This window comes from Mus musculus, chromosome 8 (genome assembly GCF_000001635.26).
Source record: "Mus musculus strain C57BL/6J chromosome 8, GRCm38.p6 C57BL/6J".
NCBI classification, from domain to species: Eukaryota; Metazoa; Chordata; class Mammalia; order Rodentia; family Muridae; genus Mus; species Mus musculus.
The window spans coordinates 10799986-10820079 of record NC_000074.6 but is presented as its reverse complement, the minus strand read 5'-3'; the positions used below and the strand labels follow the sequence as shown (position 1 = coordinate 10820079).

Sequence of the window (20094 nt, the reverse complement as noted above, 5' to 3'; positions counted from 1 at the left end):
ATGAGGTATATTAGTTATGCTTCCACTGTTGTGATAAAATGTGAAGGGTGTGGAAGTCAACCTCGTAAAGAGTGGGATGGAGAGTAAGGAGTAACAGGTTCCCGTGACTACTCCGGACAGTCCTGATAGGCTGTGCGTGGTATTCAATCTAAGATGGCTCCCAGCACATGGGTGAGATAGCAAAAAGAACCAAGATGAGGGCAGCGGCTGCTTCCCTGCTTCATGAAAGTCCTAACAGGTGACAATGCTCCTCCCACCCAAGCCCCTACTCCTTCTAATAGCCCTCTGCTCCTTCTAATTGACCTCACCAGGCAGGGCTTTCACTGGGGCACAGTGACGGGATTGGCTGGAATGCAGAATAAAAGCTCATGTGTTGCACAGTAAATGTAGATCTACAGCCTGATGTGGTCTCCAGAGTCTGATTTCTGGAATTGGTCATGTGACTCCCTTCTCATACCCTTCTCACCTTATTCCTACAGTAACACAACCGGTTTGTGATATGACCCAAGCAACTTGTAGAAGAAAGAGTTTATTTGGCTTCTGGTTCAGGAGGAATAAGAGTTCATCACAGTAGGGATGTGTGGCAGCAGACAGCAGACAGGAAGCAGCAGGCATAGTGGATGGTGGAGAAAGAGCAAGCTGAGAACTCACGCCCTCACCTGTTTTCTAGGATCAGGAGAGGAGGGACTTGAGTGACATTAGTGAGTGGGGTTGTTCTGAAACCAATGAGTTGGGAAATGGTGTAAAGAAACTTAGGCAAGAGAAAGGCCAGCCTGAGTTCCTAATTCCCATGTGTACTGTGACACCTCTGGCTGTTTCCCACCTGATCTGCCTGCACACTCAGCATTGCAAGAACACAGAGAGGGACCTAGTCATAATTCATATGCTAACACTTCCGCTTCCGCTTCTGCTTCCGCTTCCCCCTTCTTCTTCTTCTTCTTCTTCTTCTTCTTCTTCTTCTTCTTCTTCTTCTTCTTCTCCTTCTCCTTCTCCTTCTCCTTCTCCTTCTCCTTCTCCTTCTCCTTCTCCTTCTCCTTCTCCTTCTCCTTCTCCTTCTCCTTCTCCTTCTCCTTCTCCTTCTCCTTCTCCTCCTCCTCCTCCTCCTCCTCCTCCTCCTCCTCCTCCTCCTCCTCCCTTATCTGTCTCTGTCTCCTTCTCTTTCTCCTCCTCTTCTTCCTCTTCTCCCTCTCTTCTCCTCCCCCTACTCCTTCTTCTTTAACTCTGGAAGAGACTTGACAGAGGAAATTATGTCATTGAGCATATAGTGACCAACCCTGAACTTCTGAAGGTACCTGCAGTCCACAGTTAGAGTCTGCCCCTCAAGCTGGCCCCTGTGGTCCATCCCGAAGCCCATCCTCTACTCAGGATGTTTTCCACATTGGTTTCAAAAACACAAAGAGTCACCTCATCATTTCACAGGGGTATATCCGCCATAGTCAGGGGTGGGTATCCAGATATTCTACCCACCCACCATCTTGAGGTGCTGTCATTTCTAAGTAGGCTCCTTACCTAACAGTTTTCTTTTGCTGTTCTTCTTCAGGCTATAACCGTAATGGACTAGAACTCTCAGGGATTTGGGGACATACCAATGCCTACAGGCTTGTCTTTCCAAATCTGTGTTGGTACTCCCCTAGGAGTTGGTTCAAGGCTCACACCAAAAAGCACTGTCTTGTGTGTTAAGCTTGTCAGAGTTTTGCTTATTCAAAGAAGGCATATTTGTCTTGGGAAGATGCCTCAGAAATCAAGAGCACTGATTGCTCTTCCAGAGGACCTGGGCTCAGTTCTCAGCATCTACATGGTGGCTTACATTGTCTGTGACTCCTATTCAGTGGGATCTGATGCCCTCTTCTCTGAGGACATGAGGCTTTAAAACAAACAAACAAACAAACAAACAAAAAACATGCAGCAACAACAACATGTCTAAGAAGAAAGTATATTTCAGAGCATTTCACCCAGGAGTTGAGAAGAAGAAACTTGCTGATCTAGTTTCCCACTCCCTGGTGCTGTGATAAAGCATCCAAACCAACAGCAACTTAGGGGATGAAAAGGGATTTTTTGATCTATTTATTTGGCTGGATTACAATCCATCGCTGCAGGGAAGATACAGTCAGGCTACAGTCATACCACAACCATGCTCAAGAGGGAGAGAAATGAGCACACCCACACTGCCTGCCTGTTGTTTCCTTCTACGTAGCTATTCTTCTCCTGTCTTATATAGTTCAGGACAATCGTTCTATTTGAGTTAAGAATGAAGACAGTCCACCACAGTCTACCCACAGGACAACTGGGTCTAGGTAAGCCCTCACTTGAGGTTCTCCTCTCAGACAATTCTAATTTGTGGCAGGTTGACATTCAGAATTAATCATCAAGGATGCGTCTTGCTAATAAGGATACATATTTACTGGTAAGCAAGTATGTTACCTCCCTTGCATTACAGAGTCTGCCCTTTGTACCCTGTCACCAGGACCAGCTTAAAGCCACTTCTCTCTTTCCCCAGTAACTCTGCCTGGGACTGTTCTTTGAGAGAGATCATGGAGACTATGATCAACACCCCAAGATGGAGTCTACATTCTTAGAAACAAAGAAAGATGAGGTAAAACTCCTCAGCTATAAGCTACTTGGTAATTTAGATTTTTTTCCCCTCATTTCCTCATGTCTCTGATGCTCTGGGCCAGACCATCATTTAAAAAAATGAAAAGGTAAAAGAGTTGGCAAGCACATTCAACAATCCATATGTAAATTGTTCATAATTTGATTATTTTTACTGGTTCTATTAATCAGAAGGGTAATTAAATGCAAATGTAAGCATTTTAAGGCCTCAAAATTTATGCAGAAAAATCTGAGTAGAACTCTAAGAATATGTATGTATATGTGATATATAAATTATAATTGAAAGGCCTTTCCAAGAACATTTGCTTAATAAATAGAAACGAGAATGGAAATTTTTGCAATGCTAATTACCGTGCTACTTTTCTCTCCAAGGCTTGCAAGATGCCATGAGACATGTTACAGGTACCCAGTTGGAAGAGACACAATTTCTAATGTCTACTTCATGGGGAAAAAGGAAGATTAAAGAAACCCCATGTTATTGGGGAAGAAAAGGCTTCCAAGAACCGTGTGATTCTTAGCGAATGTCTGTGCAGCAATGAGGTGGAAACACTTCACTCAGAGGCAACAGGGAGTATTGAAGTCCAAGTCTGAGACATGAGTTGGATTTACTCCATGAATCAGTTTAAAAATAGAAGATGGAGAGGGACTGTTCCAGCCAAGACCACCTCAGCTACCCTCCCATTGAGGAAGATAGTGTGGTGGATGAGGTTAGCAAAGGTCTCATGTCATGTTCTGACACCAACTGGCCTCAGGTTGGCTTTGGGGATGTAGATAGGTCAGACTGGACCTCAAGGGTCCCCTTTGGCATCTATCTTCCTGTGAATATTTTGCCCTTTCAGGACTATGTAGGTGCCTGAGTGTCTGTTCCCAGCCATTTGTGTTGCTAGGCAAAGGCTGATTTCTACAGTCAGTGATTCATAAACTAAGAAAACACCAGAGGTTCAAAGCCAGCAACAAAACCTAAACTCCCTGGAAAAGAATGAATGTTGCCCAGAAGGCAAATGAAGAGTCCTGCCTGATCAAAATCTCTGTCCTATATTGTAGTCTCCTTCCCATTATTATCTGCTCACAATGAAGAACATGTAGTTGTACCCAGTGGGTTCTTTCTGATTGGCAATAAGAGCCACGAAAAAAAAATTACCAAGGCATGGTGACACTGGCCTTTAGCCACAGTGCTGTTTGTCCCTCAACTTCTGGGTAGGTCTCCAGTGGGAAAGGACGTCAGCTGCACATATTGGGAAACACTGTGGAAAACAACTGTGTTCTTTCCTAGAGTCTGCAGTGTAAGTCAGGTGCCACTCAAGAATATGGTCCTGGGTCTAGGAGTGAACAAGCAGTGTGCAAGCTGTGGGGGTGCATCTGCGTAGCTTATAAATAGTTATAAGCTTATAGCCAGATCAGTGAATCCAACTGTGACCACCACTTGCTTTCAGCAGTAGTAGAGAGATCAACTCCTTTTAAAATGGAAAAGACAAAGGCAGGAAGAGGGACTCTCTGGGCACATGACTTAATTGGTATAGCTATATGGGATTACCTGCCTAACCTAGTGGAATTTTGGGAACATTTGGTTTGCCTATGTCCTGCTGGAGCAGATCGCCAGGCATGCATTTGGTTCTGCGGGGCTCTGATTGGCGGCCTGCAGAAGCCACGCTTGGGGGTGGGGCTGTGGAAGAAACCTGGTCTCTTGCTTTTATCTCTGCCTCCTTGTGCACCGTGCATCCGGTGAGACCCCAGAACACTGTTCTGAGTGACTTTTTTGGGTAATGTGTGTCTGGCTTCCCCATGATCTTTTTAGCGACTAGATTCCTTGTCAGGGTGTCCTCATCCCCTCATGTACATGGGATGCTATGAATTCTCACAAGGGCAGTGGGATCCAGAGCAATCATTCCTTCCCTAAGCGTGACATTCCATTTTTGAATACTCTGTCTTCAAGAACGTGGGGCCGTAACCCAGTGGAGCCGTAACCCCACATGGAGGCTCTAGATTAAGCAAAACACATCATAAACGGGTTAAGCAGTGTCCTTCCTCAGATGGTCATGGTGCATCGGTTGCTTTTCCAGTCACACGTTCCCCGTGCTCTTGCTGGAGGTGGATTCGACTGTTCTCCAGGCCTTGGATCCATTGCTCCCTCACTGGAGTCCCATCTGAAGGATTCCCCCTTCTGTGGTGCCTGGATCTAACCTTGAGTTCTGCATCTCTGTTCATGAATTTTCCCGACAGCATTAGGGCCACTCCATGCTCTGTCCTCAGTACGTTCTTGATATCTGTTCATTGCTTTGTGGACAGGCTATGGAGATGTCAGTGAAGCTAAAGTCTGAGGAGCTGATGGACATTGTTTGAATGTGCTTGTGCCTCCCACGGGGCTCACATGTTTGCATACTTGGTCTCTAGCTAGTAGCACTGTTATTGATCATAAGACCTTTAGGGTATGGAGCCTTACTGGAAAAATGAGTCACAAGGGGTGGGCCTTGAGGTTGTCCAGTTTGGCCATACTGTGTATACAGTATGATCAGCGCCATCAAGTTCCTGCTCCACGCCCTTCCTATCCATAGTGGGTACATCCCTACAGCACAAGCCTGTCTTAAGTTGGTTCTGTCTGGCATTTTGTCACAGTGATGGGTCCTTGTACAGCTTTCTTCTCTATGGGCAGCGGAGTGTGTGTGTGTGTGTGGGGGGGGGGAGAGTGTGTCGTAACTCCTAATAAAATTGCTTCATTTGTCACTGCTCCAACCATTGCCAGTCACCCATGAACTGAGACTCTGAGACTCAGCAGTGACTCTTGAGTATCAGGCCAGGACTTCCTGGCTGTTGTTCAGGAGCACACAAATTCTTTCTGTAATGCTCATTCTCGAGCCTCAAAAGTTCCAGTAACACACACTGCTGACCCCCAGGGGTTCCGCAAACACCGCTGACCCCCAGGGGTTCCGCACACACCGCTGAACCTCAGGGGTTCTGCACCCACAATTTCCCCAGCTTACCCCAACTTCTTCATAACATGAAAACCAAGATTCTCAGTGTCTCTGCAGCTAATCGTGGGCTTGTATAATGAGTGTCCCAAAGCTTGAGAAATCCAAGATATTGGTGTCCTGTGGTAAGGGGAAAAGTCCTTTTCATGGTTGCTGGGACTGTGTTTCCACATTTCTGTGTCTTTCATTGCTGACTTCTGTTTAAAGGCTCTGTGGGCAGCACTGCTGTCTGATGCTCTTTGCATGAATAGGGGTGTGAGATAAACGTCATTTGGACTGAGTTTGGTTACAGGCTCAGGGCTACTGAGTCAATGATACATGAACCAGACATCTTTAAGCAGAAGCCCATGTGAGACAAAGTTACATATTGATCAGTTGACAAATCATGTCACACAGAGACTCCTGGACTCTGATCCCCAAGGTCACTCCAGCATCAGCACCTTGGTATTCACTGGCTCATCAGAAATCATGATGTCAAAATATGATAGGGGAGACAGGAAGAATCCACATCATTTCAGGACCACATCATATCTGAGGCTCACATACCTCTTTTGATGTCAGTGTGTCATGTTCTCAGATGAAAATGAGTTTGAATGGGACAAGACCAATTCCTCCCAGTGAAGGTTAAAAGTAGAGACTCACGTGCTTGCATTCAGACAGCACTCTTGCAAGGATCTCATGTGGGGATCTGGGGTGTTCCATCTAAGACCACAGATGCACAAACACAAACATTCTTCATGTTGTTTTGTTGAGTGTTTTTCCACAGTGCCGAGAGTATCCAAGACAATCCCAGGACAGTTTGCAGCTATGGCAATTCTGTATCTGTCTAAAGCTTTGAAGGCAACAGGTGTCCCTGACAAACGTGGAACAGGTGACTCCCCAAAGCTATACTGCTTTAGAGCATATTTTGGGGCAGGGGGAAGTCCTTCTTGCTAATCAACTGGCTATTAAACTCACATCTGCTATTTCAATTCTCTATGCCATAGATCATCTGGATGTAAAATAAGCCGTTTCATAACTCAGCCCCTTATACCTTAGGAGAGGTGTGAAAAAATTAATTGTGGGAACCTCACTTCACTCACTGCCATGGCTAGCAGGGGGGATTGTGTAGAACTTCCCACCCCCCCCGACCCCACCCCCCACCAGACACCACAGTCCATTCAAGCTGATGTTCTGGTATTAGCCTGACTATCACACTGTCTCTTATGACCACATCATGACTTCATGAAGCAATCCCAGGGAAAATAAGACCAACCATGCTGGTGCATGGATTTAATTGTACTCTTACATATTATTATTATTATTATTATTATTATTATTATTATTATTATTATTTTTACCACTGATGGGACCACACAGTGTAAGATAAATGAGATTTCAAGGCTTCTTCAGCAGGGACTGTAGTTATGTACGCGTGCCTCTGGATGTTCCATACATATTAAATAGTTGCATAGGGGCTGCATTCAGATGAGGACACTCGTGCCAGGCAAATACTGACAGCACTGGTTGTTGTGGGGTGCGTCTCCTATGTCCTCTGTCTCTACCCTTCATGAATAAAGACAAGTTGGGGAGCTCATAGGTTGAGGCTTCTATTTATGAGGTGAGCAGGCACTGCTAACAGGACACTAATACCCTCTTGGCGATGTACTAGTCCTATGATGGCTTTTAATATTTGCGGTTAACATTGACTTGGCTGTTTCTTCACAGACATAGCACTTTGCCCATCAGCTTTATGAGCTACGCTCTGTGGACCTGCTTCTAGTGAAGAGCCAGCAGTGGGAAATAAATTGTCTTTTAACTCCTCGCCGTCAGATCAAGACCTACAATTTCTCCTGGAAATCATAAACAGGGCAGCCAGTATCCGTTCTCCGTCTGTGTCGGTGATGAGACATTCCCTTCATCACCTGGCCTAGTCCAGAAATATTTCTAGAAACACAACTTCTGTGAAATCCAGGTTGTCAGCACGAGGAGAGAGCTGGCAGAACACAGGGTTCCGTTGCTAAGCGATTCCTGGCAAGCAGCACGTGTGCATGATGGTGGTTGGTGGCACTATTGGGAGAGGAGAGATTTCCAAATGGCTGGAAATGCAGTTTCAGGCTGACAAGGGAAAGCCAGAGCAGGGCTTCAGCCAGAGGACCTGCCTATGCTGTTTCAGCTCTGGTCCATGTGAGCAGTCATCTGGGTTAGGAATGATGTTTTCAGACCAAGTAGTGTGCGCCTCTGTCCAGTCCTGCTTCCTACTGAAAGGGAGTGTAAGGATCTGGGTTTTCCTAGGGTTTCAGAGCACCACACAGTGGTAGGCACAGCCTGGGTCAGCGGCAGCTTGTAGGGGTTGTGAGTACAAAGAAGACAAGGTAAATAAGCTGTCATGTGCATCTTCCACCTCCAGAGAGGTCGGAGATGTCCAGGGAGCTTGTGACATTTGTGGCCAATCCCACTCACCTGAGGAGCTGAAATGAACTTTAAAACCAGGGGACCACATGTCTTTCTACCAATGAGGAGAAAGAGCCTAGGGCTTAAATAGGTAGGGCAGCATTGCAAGATAATTTATGATCCACTGGGACCACAGGCCACTTTACTCCCAGGGAATACTTTAGTATACAGACAAAATACAGACATGGCCCATGGAGCACATGAGGCCTCTAACACCAGCGGCAGCTGCCTGCATGAATCAGTCAGGCTGAATGAGAAGAGGAAGACAGAGAGGTAGGGCCACTAAAGCAGCTCGCAGTGAGTAGGGTGTTTTCTCCTCTGCCTCAGCACCCCCTCCTCTCTCCTGTGTGTGTTAGTGGACATTTCCCTTGTTTTTAATAATATACATTATATTTTTCTAGGCCAGTTGCTCTCAATGAAGTTTTTGACACATTCTTATGGTATTTTCAGCAGCTCAACCTGACAGGGAGGCCCCTGACATCAACCCCATCTCTATTTTGACCAACAAACTGCATTTTCTTAAACACCCCCGCCAGGCATTCATCTGTGGACCGCTCACACCATCTCCCACTCCCCAGGACCCTCAGCATTCAGGAAACAGGGCAGGAAGAATCAGAGATCCGTGGCATTGCTCAGGCAGAGCATTCAGAGCAACTAGGTTTTCTGAAATGGAGAGATCACATAGAGAGAGAAGAGAGACCTGACAACCCAGTGATGCTGGACAAGGATGTACGGGCCAGCATCCTCTTGGTTTCTATGGGGACTTCCTAGATTGGCAGAGAACAATGTCAGGGAGAGCTGCATTGCAAACTCAGTCCTCACAATCAACACTTAAATTGTGTTATTGGCAGATAGGAAGAAAAAAAAATCCCCAGTGTAGGATGTCTGAAGACCGCAACTGAGTGTAATGGGGGCTTTTGGTCATGTGAGCTCCCTCTTGGGAGATGTTTTAATGTCAGTGAGTTGAGCCCTGACTCTAAAACACCAGCCATAAATTCTGTCAAAGGACAAGCTGTACATCAGCTTCATTTTCTGCAGAAGGCAGAGAATCAAACCGCCTACCTCTTATCTTGCTGTAGCTATATCCCTGTGTGTGAAGGACTCAGAGCGGTAAAGGTTTCCTCTATTTCTTCCTCTACAAGATTAGGACAATAATGATAGGTGTGTCCAGAGCTGTTTTGAGAACTCAGGGGCGGTGACATAATGCAGGTCATGTCTTAGAGGTTGAGCAGAAGGCTGGTTTGAATGTTGGTAATGGTGGGCCTCCTTCTAGGGAGGCGTGGTGGGATCTGCACCGGCAGCACGCCTCATCCACACAGAATTCCTGCTTGGATACATTGTTGCCCTCCCTCTCTGAAAGTGTACTCACATGGATATTTGTATCAGCAAAGTGAGTCTAATTTTAGAAAATATAAACTCACCAAAATCAAGCTCCTAGGCTTTTTGTTCATTGTGTAAGTCCCTGGGATCTGTCTCCTGCTGCCCCCTTTGACTATATGTTACCAACTGTGCATCACTCTTTACAACTCAGGAGAGTCTTTTACAACTGGAGACTGTTTCTTTTCTCCCACATGGTTTAGTTTCCAAGGCAAAGGGCTAGACAATCAGGTGGACACTGTTTAGTCCACAAATGGAGTGTTACTATCTAGCTACTCAGACTATCAGGGATGTAAGCAGTTCCCCCAAATCCCTGGTCTAGGCACTCTGGGCACAGCTGCAAGATGAGAACCGGGCAGTGTCTGCTGATTTAAGATTCTTCAGCCAATGTTTTCAGAGCTGCCAGAGTTTAAAGGATTTCATAGTAAGCAATTAACATTGTTTTCCATCTTTTACACCAACATCATAAGCCAGAGTTGTCCTATTTTAAAATACTATTTGTTTAGAATCAAAAAACATGGAAGAATTTTTTTTAACAGAGTGGGGGATAGAGAAGACCCAAGCAGTATGAGGGGGAGGAGTGGGTGAAAGGTTGCCCGGATTCTTTTCAGAGCTATTGGCAGCCTGATGCTGCCATTTTCCTACCACAAGAACTACAACTAAAAACAGGCAGCTCCAAACATTACCACCTACAGCCACCTAAACAGACCAACGCAGACAAAACAATTCTTTGATTTAAAAAATAAATACTTAATTTTATTGTGTGTGTGTGTGTACACATGATGTCCACAGAGACATGGGAAGGGCTCTGGATGCCCAGCTGCTGAAGTGATGTTGACTAGTTGTGCATCAACTAACTTGGGTACTGACAATAGAACCCGCTCCCTCCCCAAGAATAGCAAGCACTCTTCTTGACTGCTGAACTGCTTCTCTGAGCCCCCAAACAGTGATTTTAAACCGCAGAATGAAAACCAGCCCCTAGATTTTATAACAGAGAAAAATAAATAAATAAAGATCCCAAAGGGCTGCCCACTGGAACCTGCTGCACACAACCAAGACAACACCAAAAAGGCAACCGTGGCCTTAAACATGGTAAGAGAGGGACTCAGACCAAGGAAGCGATTGCTGAGCTACACAAATTAAAAAAGAGCAAAAACTCACTTAACACTGCAGATGGGAAGTACCAGTAAATAGAAGGAAGAAACTCTGTTATCAGAAAAGTTGCTGTTAAAAACGTTTCCTCGGGGAATGGGGAGTGGGGGGAATGTAAAAACAGACTGAAAGCAAATATGATTTCAGGCACCACATAGAAGAGAGACCCACATGTCTGGAAGTGGCTAATGGAAGAGAACAAGTAAAAGCTATATTAAGTCCAAGAATATTTGATTAAATACATTCCTAAAACATTGAGATCTAGACACATAGATGAGCCCAATACTAATGAAACCAACCTGTTAGCGAGGGCCTTGATGCATATGAATTATCAAAGGAAAAAAGACTTCACACTTTGGCCTTTTCCAGTGGCGGTGAAGCACTGTGAGGAGCTTATGTTCGTACTTGTAGCTATGCCATCCAAGGGTCTGCTGCAGTCTGTGCAGGTCTTCGGACGCAAGAAGACAGACACAGCTGTGGCCCACTGCAAACGAGGAAATGGGCTCATCAAGGTGAATGGACATCCCCTGGAGATGATCGAGCCTCGCACACTGCAGTATAAATTACTGGAGCCTGTTTTGCTTCTGGGCAAGGAGTGGTTTGCTGGTATGGATATCCAGGTCCATGTGAAGGGTGGTGGTCATGTGGCCCAAATTTATGCTATCCAACAATCCATCTCAAAAGCCCTGGTAGCTTATTACCAAAAATATGTGGATGAAGCCTCTAAGAAGGAGATCAAATATATCCTCATCCAGTACGATTGGAGCCTGCTTGTAGCTGACCCCCATCTCTGCAAATCCAAAAAGTTTTGAAGTCCTGGTGCCTGTGTCCGATACCAGAAATCCTAGGGATAAGCCCATCTCAAGAATCAGGGTTTACCAAATAAATAAAATAATAAATAAATAAATAAATAAATAAATGCCGGGAGTGGTGGAGCATACCTTTAATCCCATCACTCAGGAGTCAGAGGCAGGTGGATTTCTGAGTTCAAGGCCAGCCTGGTCTACAAAGTGAGTTCCAGGACAGCCAGGGCTATACAGAGAAATCCTGTCTCAAAAAAACAAACAAACAAAACAAAACAAAACAAAAAACCAGTAACAACAACAACAACAACAAATCAGGGTTTACCTTTGTAGTAAATATCCAAGGATCTTAATGTTCAGAAAGAAAGAAAGGAAGGAAGGAAGAAGAAAAAAGAAAAAAGAAAAGGCCTTTCTGAGTGCAAGCGCTTGGAGGGATGTTGGGATCAACCTTATAATTCAGAAAGTAGTGAAAGCTAAGCCCCACGTTTAAAGATAATTCTGCTATGAACTGTAAGCTAAAATCCAGAATGCACAGGTTGAAAGTCACGTGACTAAGGATGAGACCGTTCTACATACACTTGCCTATGCAACATGAATGTTTATAAAAATGACGACCACAAAGCAGCCTCATAGTCCACATTAGCTGACAACGATGACCAGATGTGGAGACTCTGTCTCTATGGATGCTGAAGTGCACACCTGCATCTGCTTAATGACGGTTTTATGAACAAGGAACATGTAGAGACAGCCTAGATGTAAACAATCCGATATCTCATACCCACTCCAACACAGCATCATGTTTAAAAGGAGCAGTCCTACTAAAAGTAACTGCAGGCAAAAAGTGTTATAGTCAGAGCCACACAGCTGTTGGGTAAGAGAGCGAAATGAAGGGCTTACAATCTGTGGGGTGGAGATGCAAAATCTAAATAAATTAAGTCATAGCTGTGTATGTAGATTTAATACATTGTAATGATGACAGTGTTAGGGGGAGAGCCACTTGATTATCTGTGGTGCATCTGTTGCTTGGAGCTGTTACCTTCAGGAAAAAAGCTGGTAGAGTAAGATTTCCTTCCCTTTTACCAACATCAAAATAAGTTTCACATAGATAAAAGAAATAACTCATTACAACAGCAGCAGAGTGACACATACACACACATGCACATATGTTCTCACACATATACACACACATGCACATATGCCCTCTCACACACATGCACGCACACATGCACGCAAGCTCTCTTCCTCACACTTAAACACACATGCCCCTGCACACACATATCCAAACACACAAATGTACACACACATACACATATGAGAACACACAGAAACACATGCACAAATATACACACTGGAATACTCATCTGCATACACATGTATGTGCACACACATACGCACGCACACACACAGCTCTACACACAGCTTCTGTTAAGACACGATATTACCAAAAATGAAATGCATACAGACAAGCCAAAGTCCTTCTGGGACTGCAGCTCTGTAACAGAGTGCTTGCTTTGCAATTCCCAAGGCCCCTGAGTCATGAAAAGAAAAATCAATAAAAACAGCAACCTTAAACTCATCAGGAAATGACACATTCAGAAAAGTTATCAACAGCAGAAACTTTAGACCTGTGAGTTCACAGGAGTAGATAACGTAGCTTCTCAGACTCTTCCCAGGTCTAGGTCTCTATAGCCTCATCGTGTGATCATCCTTCACGGTTGTATGTACCACCTGGGCAGTTATACCTACTAGGTTTGCCATGGTTTCTAAACCAAAATACTTGCACGGAAATCCTTCCTCTTAAAGCACCCAGAACACAGTGGGGATGGAAGGAGGAGGCAGCCTGAAGAAATGGCCATCAGGGCTTCTGGAGGGGGATGTCGGAGCCTATGTAAGTTTGGACCTCATCAAATCCCTACATAAAAAACAGAAATTAGCTAAACACTCCAAGCCCTACCAATACCATTTACAGTTACCTAAAATACTAAGGTTCCCTCTGAGCGCCAATATATGGTGCTGGAGCATGTTGCCCCATGCTCAGGAAATGAAGATGCATCAGAAATTGAAAGAGTCAAACCTCAATGAAAATGACCAACAGAAGTGTTCAAACTGTGAAGTCAAAGAGAGAAGCAAACACTGAAACTATGATAGATAAAACTTTCTTCCAATCAGAGCTAGATTTGAATCTATGAACTGAAATAGCGTCCCATGAACGTGAAAAAAAAAAACCCAGCCTAAATGAAATCAAGATATATTATAAAAATACTAAATATAGAAGAAAATAGAATTCTTCCAGCACTTGGCAAAATGTGGCATAATATATGCTGGGAAAGTAGGGTGTCATCAGATTCTATTTTTGAGAGTTCACCTGAACTGCAACTTTGGCACGGTTGCTTTAGCGAGAATGTATTTTATTCTTTGAACAAGGACCTAAGATGTAAATGTACAAATGCATTGCTATAGGAACAACATGTGCTTGTCTGGCCCTAATCCCCTCTAACTCCACCTTCTGTGAGTTCTTGCTCTGCTAAACTGAAGCAGGGGAAGATGCCACTCTGCTAAAAAGTTCAGCCAGAGAATCTCCTAATGTTACTGGCAAAAAAAGAAAACTTTGCAACAGATCCTGGAACTGAAGATAGAGAGAGGCTTCGACCCGTGTAGGAAGGAGCAAGCCCCTGCAGGGTTCTCAGACGGAAGCCATGGGACGTCCCTGCACAGTCCCTGCTAGTGCTGGCCACATAAGACAAACGGTTGTCTTTTGGAGCGAGCGCGCATTAAAGGAGAGTAACCACTGGCTGAAGTCTTTGGCGTGCAGGAAGAGACCTTTGTTCTGCCTCACTCGGCCTCTTTGTCTGAGGCTGTTTCTTGTGAACCCGCCTGAGACAGGTTTCTAAGAGGAGGCGCTGTGTGCTGAGCGAGCGTCTAATCCCCGTAAAATCGGGCCCACTTTGCTTCCCCAGAAAAGATGATCTATCTATTTCTTATGAATTGACCTTTTCAATGCTTGTTGCCTGGCTGATTTTTGGAAATGAGTATTTTGTCTCCAGGTGAGCGAAGAAGCTAAAGCCTATTGTATAAACAGCAGACAGGGAAGGCCGAGCTCCCCCCCGCCCCCCCCCCCCCGTTCACCCCCCCCCCCAGTCCCCGTCCCCCGGTAAAAGTCTCCCAGTTCTCTCACACACACTCAGCTGGTTACCAACAAAGGAGAAAGCGAGTTTCTCGGAGAGGGAGAGGTGTGAAGTTGAACTGGTGGGCTCATGATCTTCAGCGGGAATCAATGGTCTGGTTTTGAGCAGCCATGTCCCTCTGAGATCTGTTCTCTCAAAGCAAGGTGGCATGATTCCTGTCTGCCCTGCTTTTAAACTCCCTAATGAGCAGAACAAATTTCCCTATGTCTGCACTGAAACCAGCCCTGCTCTTCAGCCTGGGGAATTAATTTTGACTATTTTCTTTGCCTTTCTCTGTACTGTTTCCCTATAGCTAGCATTCACCTGTTGTTGATGGAGTTGTGCTTAATTGTGTGTACTATAGTTATGCAGTGATGTGATGCAATCACTGAAGGGCTCTTAGCTCTTTGCCCATGGGACCTCAAGGCCTGTGTTCAGCAAGCAGAAATCAGCCTCACACAGTGTAAATCCTGTTCTCTGCTTCTGTTTTCAGGGTCGTCGACTATCAAGTCAGTCAGCCTGTTTGGCTATCTCTCCCTTGATAAGTCAGCAGAGCCAGTGGCATCTGCCTCCGCCTGTAACTACAGTTATGGGAGATTCTGTGCCTCCATCTCTCCACAGTGGTACATGCAAGCTCTTATTTCTAGGGCATCTTTGCTGTCTCAGCGTGAAGGTCACACCTTTGAGCATGCCTAATCTATTTGGAATTAAGTCTTCAGTTATAATAAAGTGTTCTTTGCACCATGTCGTCTGAGAAACTTGACAAAAATGAATAATCCCAGTCCCAACTTCTCACACCAAGGGGAGAGAAAGTGACTGCCTCCAGGGCTCGTGCAGCCCAAGGTTCTGTAATAATTCGGCATTTGTTGTTAGTGGGAAAGACCACTCCTACTATGATTTGGCTCACAATAGTCAGAGAATGAGCCAAGAATGAGCCAGCTCTGTGTGGACAAGCATGGAGTGACGAGCTGTCTGTCTGTCCATCTACTTCCTTTCCCGGGCTGTTCTTGTTTCACTCTTCTTTCTGTAGTAGATCTTGACCTCTGGAGGGGAAGCAGCCAAGCAGTGAGACCCGTGGAATATTACATAGGAAACAGCCAGAGTCAACTCATTTCACAGCCCGGCCAGCTGGAAGTGGGGAGGTGGCAGAGGAGATCCGAGACAACAGTGATGCTGGAGGTGTCAGGGCAAAGAGTGTGCAGCAGTGTGAACAAGGGTGTTCACAGTCTCTGTGAGTGTGTGTGTGCATGGGCATGTGTGTATACATGCGTGTATGCATGAATGTGTGCCATGTGCATGCATGTATGTGCACATGTGTGTGCATGTGTGTACACGTGTGTGCATACATGTGTTTGTACATGTGAGTGGGTGTGTTTGTGTGTGCATGCATGCTGATGTGTGCATGTGTGTGTGTGTGTGTGTGTGTGTGTGTGTGTGTGTGTTTATGTGTGTGTACATGCATACTTCAAGGGAGAGGAGAGAGCCCTGTCAGTAGCCATTCAGAACTCTACTGTATTTTTCTGTGGGTACAGCCTCTGGGGACCATCTGCCAGGTGCCCAAGCTCACATTCCCTTGGAGGAAGTAGGGCTTGGGACAGGGACGGGAGTGGGAAGGAGACCTCCCCCCAACCCAGAAATTTCATGTTCTTCCAGTTCAAGGTGGGGCTCTGGGGAGAACTTGGAATCTGGATTTCCTGACTTCAGCTTTTCTTAAGCACTGAGTAGCATTGAAGGATTCCTCCTAGAAGCAGGTAGGAGGGAGACAGCAAGAGGGTGGGCTTGCTTTCACAGCATCTGCAGCTGACACTCCCAGGATAACTTCACCCTTGAATACCTATTACATATAGAGGACTCCTGCTCACCATATCTCTCCGATTCAGAAGTGGCCCTTGTCACCTGGCAAGGGAGGCTCCCTGGCTTCCATTTACTCTTTTCTCCTCTCTCTGAGGCGTGTGGTTACTGGAAACAGAAACTATGACAGTGGGCTCCCAACCTCTAGGGTCAAGGCCTCCATCCCAGCTGCCAGCACTCCATTCTTTCCCATCATGCAAGAATCGGCTGAGTGGTGTCTTCCTGTGATTTAGATATACCTGCTTCAGTCTGGACATGGTTGGTCCATAGATCACACTCACTGACAGCACAGCACAGCACAGCACAGCACAGCACAGCACAGCACAGCACAGGATAGAATGGAGTAGAAGTCAGCCTGTATCACCTTTGCTATATACAGTATCCCTTAATGATGCTTTGGTTCCCAAGATGTGTGTGTGAGTGCACATGTGTGTGCATATGTCTGCACACTTGTGTGAGTGTACACGCATGTGCATTTTTCTGTATATTTGCATATGTGTGTATATGGGTCTAAATACATGTGTGTGAGAGTGTATATGTATGTGATTATGTCTGTGCGTGTGGGTGTGAATTAACACATGTGTGAATGTTTTTATGTTCATGTGTGGGTGGGTTTGAGTATACACACATGTGAATTTATGTGCAGGTATGTATATAAGTGTACACATGTGTGCATATATCTGCATGCATGTGTGCATATGGAAGATTATGCATGTGTGTATGTAAATTGCATGTGTGTAAAGATATGCATGCGTGGGTTTATCTGCATGCATATGTGTGTGCATGTGTGTTTGAGTGCATGTATACATGTATGTGTGCATTCATATGTGTGTGAGTGAATGTATGTGTATGCATATATATGTACATATGTGTTCATGCTCAGTTTATTGCTTCATTTTGTGATGTTCATTCCTTATCTCTAGCCATAGTCCATGATGTTGGTGATTTTCAATTGTCTTGGTAGATGTTATCACTATTCTCACATACTTGTTCTTCTTCAGTAGGATTAGCCTCTCTGCATCCTAACCCCTGTACACACTAGCTTCTCTGCACACTAGCCCCTCTACACATTAGCCCCTCTGCATCTTCACACTAGCTCCTCTGCACACTAGCTGCTCTGAATCTGCACACTAGCCCCTCTGTACACTAGCCTCTCTGCATACCAGCCACTCTGCACACTAGCCCCTCTGCACACTAGCCCATGTGCATCTGCATCAGCACACCAGCCTGTTAGTACTCTAATCCTGACTCTGTCACCCAACTTTTCTTTTAATGATCTTAAGGATTTTCTTTAGAAAAGCATATCTTGATTGTGTTGATTCTTCTTTCCAATTCTGACCAAGATGGCCTTATGAGACCTTGATCTCTCCTTACTCAAACACTGAGAGAGTTGAAAATGTAGAGCAGGGGTTTTCTGACATTGGCAAGCAGCCAGTGGGGGGTGGTGGTGGTGGTGGTGGTGGTGGTGTCAGTGATCTTCAAGGGTAGAAAGAAACAGCAAGTGCTTGGACACTCTCCAGTGCTTCCTGTCAGGAGACTCTATGCTGCCCCACAGGGAGGGGAGTCCCAGGGGAGATGGAAGAGGAATCCACAGAGGCCAAGTACACAGAGCCCCTAGGAGGGCTCCAGGGAGAAGAGCTGAAGGCCACCAGAAAGAATGCTGAAGGCTGCAGAGGCCCTTGGGACCCTCAGCTGAAGGGCAGTTTGTCCAGACCAAGACACAATCCCATGCTGGGGAAAGAACTGCTTTGAACAATCAGAAGTAAGAGCCCCCTGAGCTCCCACAGCCTAGATGGTCACATCTTCTCACTATCTGCATAGAAGAACTGCTCGGAGCACCAGAAGGGTTTGCAGATGGGTATTGCCTCAGTAGTGGGCAGCCTCAGCCCTGAGAGAAAGGTCACTTTGGTCCCACTTGACAGAGCCAGAGAGCAAAATGTGGAAAGACCCAAGTGTTCCCGAGTGGTTTAACTGTGCCCTAGATCAAAGAGCAAGGATGTTTACAGGGCTATAGAAATAACTGACACCCAACAAGGTCAAATATGTAATATTAGCGGACCAATCAGTCTTAAATATCTGGCACAGAAATGAAAAGGCGGATCAGCAGGAGCAAAACACAAATGCAACTAAAAATAACGCAGCACTGGTAGGAAGGGAGAGTATGGCCTAAAAGCTGAGGGAAGACGGGGCCTGTTCCAAGCAGACAGAAAATGAAGTCAGAGGCTAGGAGCACCCCCAAGGGAAGCATTTAGATGTCTTTGCTACGCTGTGGGTTCTTCTTTCTTCCACCCCTCTCCACCCCTTTTCTTCTACCCTTTAGCCCCTCTGAGACTGGATAGGAGAGAAAAAAGGAAAGATAGGAAAGGAAAGAGATCCTGTTATTGTTAGACTACTTCCTGCTGATTGGGACATGGAGTTCCTTGGGACAAGTTTGATCGTCACCATCAGGATATCTAATTTCTTCTTGTTGTTTCTTTGTGCACGACTACTTAACAATCCACAACCAACAGCCGCCAAACAACAACCTCCTAACAACAACCACCAACCCACCACCTCTCTCTCAGAGGCTTACCATTTATATACTCTATGAAAGGTCCCCTAGAATTCCAAATGTCACACAGTCACAGAAACTATCTGTGGCTGGCACAATCACACCCCTGCTAGAACATGGGGGCAAATTATAGTCAGCTGCTGTGGACAATCTGAAGTACGCCCCACACCTCACACCTGGGATTAAAATGCAAGCACATTTCTACATCTGTATTTTAAAAAATAAATCAAAACTGGGCGGTGGTCGTGCACACCTTTAATCCCAGTACTTGGGAGGCAGAGGCAGGTGGATTTCTGAGTTCGAGGATAGCCTGGTCTACAAAGTGAGTTCCAGGACAGCCACGGCTATACAGAGAAACCCTGTCTTGAAAAAAAAACCAAAACAAACAAACAAACAAAAAGAATAAATAAATAAACATTCTCACTACAGAAGTAATAATGTCCAAGGAGAGTAACATGGAGAGCGAAGGCAATGGGATCCCCGTGTACACAGAAGCCTGGTGGACATGAAGACATGAAAAGCACCCAGAATGAAGGCTGGCAAGATGGTTCCATAGCCCAAGCGCTTGCCTCGCAAACCTGAGGACCTCATTCCCATCCCGTGATAGGCTGACTAGACTTGGTCCAAGGATTAACTCGTGGCACTGTTCACACTACCCTTTGTCCTATGTACCCCTTGGGCATAACAGGAGCAGTCATCTGACCAACCCTAGGCATCTCAGGCTTTGTTGGCTAGGAGGGCGGCGTGCTGGCTGCCCAGGCCACTCCCCTGCCTTCCATCCTTGCCTACCTTGATCCTGGCTCAGCATGGATAGCTACTACAGTCAGGATCTCTACCTTGCATTTTCATTCCTGCTGAGATGGACAAATGGCATATGCTGCCCCTACCTGTCCACTCTGTAGACATGCTTTATCAACTGAACTGGCTGGTTTTGTGTGTCAACTTGACACAAGCTGGAGTTATCACAGAGAAAGGAGCCTCCCTTGAGGAAATGCCTCCATGAGATCCAGCTGTGAAGCATTTTCTCAATTAGTGATCAAGCCTGGGAGAACCCATTGTGGGTGGTGCCATCTCTGGGCTGGTAGTCTTGGGCTCTATAAGAAAACAAGCTGAGCAAGCCAGGGGAGGCAAGCCAGTAAGTCACATCCCTCCATGGCCTCTGCGTCAGCTCCTGCTTCCTGACCTGC

General features: G+C 45.7%; 1 long non-coding RNA gene and 1 pseudogene across 1 annotated transcript; both read left to right on the top strand.

Moving 5' to 3' along the window:
- Positions 1 to 2358: 2358 nt before the first annotated feature.
- Gm32485 lies at positions 2359 to 3068 on the top strand. The gene is made up of 3 exons (XR_378708.1): positions 2359 to 2404; positions 2498 to 2593; positions 2983 to 3068. It is a non-coding gene; the product is annotated as a predicted gene, 32485 (long non-coding RNA).
- On the top strand, positions 10898 to 11425 carry Rps16-ps3 (ribosomal protein S16, pseudogene 3; annotated as a pseudogene).